This window comes from Oncorhynchus mykiss, chromosome 26, assembly GCF_013265735.2.
Source record: "Oncorhynchus mykiss isolate Arlee chromosome 26, USDA_OmykA_1.1, whole genome shotgun sequence".
Classification (NCBI taxonomy): Eukaryota; Metazoa; Chordata; class Actinopteri; order Salmoniformes; family Salmonidae; genus Oncorhynchus; species Oncorhynchus mykiss.
In genome coordinates, this window is record NC_048590.1 from 44,124,388 (window position 1) to 44,129,387 (window position 5,000).

General features: G+C 48.3%; 1 protein-coding gene across 9 annotated transcripts in view; it reads right to left on the reverse strand.

Annotated features, from left to right (window-relative positions):
• LOC110526709 (cell migration inducing hyaluronidase 1) overlaps positions 1-5,000 on the reverse strand; it is a 166,826-nt gene that overhangs the window by 107,365 nt on the left and 54,461 nt on the right. The gene's annotated exons all lie outside the window — the stretch shown is intronic.

Below are 5,000 nucleotides of genomic sequence, written 5' to 3' on the forward strand. Positions count from 1 at the left end.
ATGACATTTATGAACACCAGAAAATAATCATATATTGATTGAGATACAGCCTGTACTGGGACTAAATGTAGTCTAGCTACTGTTGAAGCACATGCTGTTGCCCTAGAAACTAATATGTAGCACTGTAAACACATCAGTTTATTATAAAGGCTAAAATGTGGTAATAGCTGGAGAGGAATCAGTGGAACGGTATCAAATACATCAACATATGGTGTCCATGTGGTGTCCATTCCATTTGCTCTGTTCCAGACATTATAATGAGCCGTCCTCCACTCAGCAGCCTCCACTGGTTGGTAGGAATACCCGTCATTGAAATGACAAAGTCATGTGTGGAATATTAGATTTATATATGATGTAAAATCACTATTTTCCTATTGAGATGCATTACACTGAACATTTGACAAACTCTTTAAAAATGTCAGGTTTGTGATGATGACATGCAAGAGATCAGTCATTCATACATTCCTTGATCTCCTGAAGAAGCTGTCCCCTTTCCTTTCTTTCTGTGCCCCCAAATCTTTGGATATACTGGTAAAGTTACCAGGTTGTTAGCTAGCTATCCTATGAGGTAACAGGACTGAACAAAGTGTAAACAAATGGTTAACGACGCAAGTGTGTCAAAATGCTGTCCCGGCGATCCGCTATAGAAGATATAGATGTTGTGCTGTCCCGGCGATCCGCTATAGAAGATACAGATGTTGTGCGGTCCCGGCGATCCGCTATAGAAGATACAGATGTTGTGCGGTCCCGGCGATCCGCTATAGAAGATACAGATGTTGTGCGGTCCCGGCGATCCGCTATAGAAGATACAGATGTTGTGCTGTCCCGGCGATCCGCTATAGAAGATACAGATGTTGTCCTGTCCCGGCGATCCGCTATAGAAGATACAGATGTTGTGCGGTCCCGGCGATCCGCTATAGAAGATACAGATGTTGTGCTGTCCCGGCGATCCGCTATAGAAGATACAGATGTTGTCCTGTCCCGGTGATCCGCTATAGAAGATACAGATGTTGTGAGGTCCCGGCGATCCGCTATAGAAGATACAGATGTTGTGCTGTCCCGGCGATCCGCTATAGAAGATACAGATGTTGTGCGGTCCCGGCGATCCGCTATAGAAGATACAGATGTTGTGCGGTCCCGGCGATCCGCTATAGAAGATACAGATGTTGTGCGGTCCCGGCGATCCGCTATAGAAGATACAGATGTTGTGCGGTCCCGGCAATCCGCTATAGAAGATACAGATGCTGTGCGGTCCCGGCGATCCGCTATAGAAGATACAGATGCTGTGCGGTCCCGGCGATCCGCTATAGAAGATACAGATGCTGTGCGGTCCCGGTGATCCGCTATAGAAGATACAGATGTTGTGCGGTCCCGGCGATCCGCTATAGAAGATACAGATGTTGTGCGGTCCCGGTGATCCGCTATAGAAGATACAGATGCTGTGCGGTCCCGGCGATCCGCTATAGAAGATACAGATGTTGTGCGGTCCCGGTGATCCGTTGTAGAAGATACAGATGTTGTGCGGTCCCGGTGATTCGCTATAGAAGATACAGATGCTGTGCGGTCCCGGTGATCCGTTATAGAAGATATAGATGCTGTGCGGTCCCGGCGATCCGCTATAGAAGATACAGATGCTGTGCTGTCCCGGTGATCCGCTTAGAAGATACAGATGCTGTGCGGTCCCGGTGATCCGCTATAGAAGATACAGATGTTGGGCGGTCCCGGCAATCCGCTATAGAAGATACAGACGTTGTGCGGTCCCGGTGATCCGCTATAGAAGATACAGACGTTGTGCGGTCCCGGTGATCCGCTATAGAAGATACAGATGTTGGGCGGTCCCGGCAATCCGCTATAGAAGATACAGACGTTGTGCGGTCCCGGCGATCCGCTATAGAAGATACAGATGCTGTGCGGTCCCGGCGATCCGCTATAGAAGATACAGATGTTGGGCGGTCCCGGCGATCCGCTATAGAAGATACAAACGTTGTGCGGTCCCGGCGATCCGCTATAGAAGATACAGATGCTGTGCGGTCCCGGCGATCCGCTATAGAAGATACAGATGCTGTGCGGTCCCGGCGATCCGCTATAGAAGATACAGATGTTGTGCGGTCCCGGCGATCCGCTATAGAAGATACAGATGCTGTGCGGTCCCGGTGATCCGCTATAGAAGATACAGATGTTGTGCGGTCCCGGTGATCCGCTATAGAAGATACAGATGCTGTGCGGTCCCGGTGATCCGCTATAGAAGATACAGATGCTGTGCGGTCCCGGTGATCCGCTATAGAAGATACAGATGTTGGGCGGTCCCGGCAATCCGCTATAGAAGATACAGACGTTGTGCGGTCCCGGTGATCCGCTATAGAAGATACAGATGCTGTGCGGTCCCGGCGATCCGCTATAGAAGATACAGATGTTGTGCGGTCCCGGCGATCCGCTATAGAAGATACAGATGTTGTGCGGTCCCGGCGATCCGCTATAGAAGATACAGATGTTGTGCGGTCCCGGCGATCCGCTATAGAAGATACAGACGTTGGGCGGTCCCGGCGATCCGCTATAGAAGATACAAATGCTGTGCGGTCCCGGCGATCCGCTATAGAAGATACAGATGCTGTGCGGTCCCGGCGATCCGCTATAGAAGATACAGATGTTGGGCGGTCCCGGCGATCCGCTATAGAAGATACAGATGTTGTGCGGTCCCGGCGATCCGCTATAGAAGATACAGATGTTGTGCGGTCCCGGTGATCCGCTATAGAAGATACAGATGTTGTGAGGTCCCGGCGATCCGCTATAGAAGATACAGATGTTGTGCTGGTAATATGGGTCAGATCATTTGACCTGGTTGGGATAGAAGCAAGACATTTTCACTGTAGTAATGGTGCAACCAGGATGCTAATGGATCTGCACTCACTTGTTTCTCTAGGGCACTCTGAAGCAACGCTACAGCCAGGCCTTGTCATTACAACAATCACTATCTGGGAGAGTTTTGTTCATAGTTGCACAGTGCTCCCATTGTTAAACTGCTGGTTGCATAGCAAAATATTGGTTGTACTTTAGAGTCCTGCTCCTAATCAAAGACACTTTATGAATACACTCCCTGAACTAAAGCACCTGATTCAACAAGTCAATGGCTTGGGGATTAGTTGACTAATCAGGTGTGCCAGTACTGGAATAGATCAAGTGGAACGGCTAGGGGTCTAGGAGGCTAGGAGGTTAGGAGGATAGGGGTCTAGGAGGCTAGGAGGTTAGGAGGCTAGAGTGTTGAGAGGATAAAGAGTTGGGAGGCTAGAGTGTTGGGAGGCTAGAGTGTTGGGAGGCTAGAGTGTTGGGAGGCTGGGGGTTTGGGAGGCTAGGAGGTTAGGGATCTAGGAGGCTAGGGGTCTAGGAGGCTAGAAGGCTAGGGGGTTAGAATGCTAGAAGGCTAGGGGGTTAGAAGGCTAGAAGGCTAGGGGGTTAGGAGGCTAGGGAGCTAGGAGGTTAGGAGGCTAGGGGGTTAGGAGGCTAGGGGGTTAGGGGATTAGGAGGTTAGGAGGCTAGGGAGTTAGGAGGTTAGGAGGCTAGGGGGTTAGGAGGCTAGGGGGTTAGGAGGCTAGGGGGTTAGGAGGCTAGGGGGTTAGGAGGCTAAGGTGGACATTTTGGTTTTTGTGCTTTTCTAATAACCAATTTCTATGTTCATGCAAGTGACTGACTGAATGAATCCTCACTATCAGTATCTGCAATTTGGCAGTACGCCCAGAACCTTGTTTAGAGAAATGATATCTCAGTTTCAAGGTCTCAGCTTAGAGAAGAAGCCTCGTGAGGTACTGGTCTATCACAAGCATGACCCAGTATTGGTCGTCACATGAATGAAGCAAACATTAATGATTCATGAATTATGAATAACAAAATCATGAAAATATGACTTGTCTGCAGTATATAAGACAACTAAAGGGACTGCCCAGTGAGAGCTCACTTCAGACAGGTACTTTATGCATCTAAGTTTGACTGTGACCTCTCCAGCTTCATTTAAGATTGACTTCAAGTGTCTCTGTGTAACAATTTATACAACAGGGGTTAGGAGGCTAGGGGCCTAGGAGGCTAGGGGCCTAGGGGGCTAGGAGGCCCAGGAAAAGTTTGGGAAACACTGGTATAGAGTTCAGAGTCCAGAGATTCTTTCAGAATTGTGCAGACAACATAAAGTCCCCTCTGATAACTGTTGGTCTCTGACACACACACACCGCATGTACACACACTCTCCAATAGTCTTCACACACCGCATGAACACACACTCTCCAATAGTCTTCACACACCGCATGTACACACACTCTCCAATAGTCTTCACACACCGCATGAACACACACTCACCAATAGTCTTCACACACATACATGTACACACACTCTCCAATAGTCTTCACACACACGCATGTACACACACTCTCCAAAGGTCTTCACACACCACATGTACACACACTCTCCAATAGTCTTCACACACATACATGTACACACACTGTCCAATAGTCTTCACACACACTCTCCAAAAGACTTCACACACACGCATGTACACACACTCTCCAATCACACACATGTACACACACTCTCCAATAGTCTTCACACACACGCATGTACACACACTCTCCAAAGGTCTTCACACACCACATGTACACACACTCTCCAATAGTCTTCACACACATACATGTACACACACTCTCCAATAGTCTTCACACACACTCTCCAAAAGACTTCACACACACGCATGTACACACACTCTCCAATCACACACACGTACACACACTGTCCAATAGTCTTCACACACACTCTCCAAAAGACTTCACACACACGCATGTACACACACTCTCCAATCACACACACGTACACACACTCTCCAATAGTCTTCACACACATGTCGCTAACACTTCACTACTTCAGCAGCATGTTGATTCTCTTCTCGCTGACTGAACATCAACAACAAGCATCACCTACTGTCTAAGGAGTTATATAAACAACTGACTAATGACTTGTTTAAT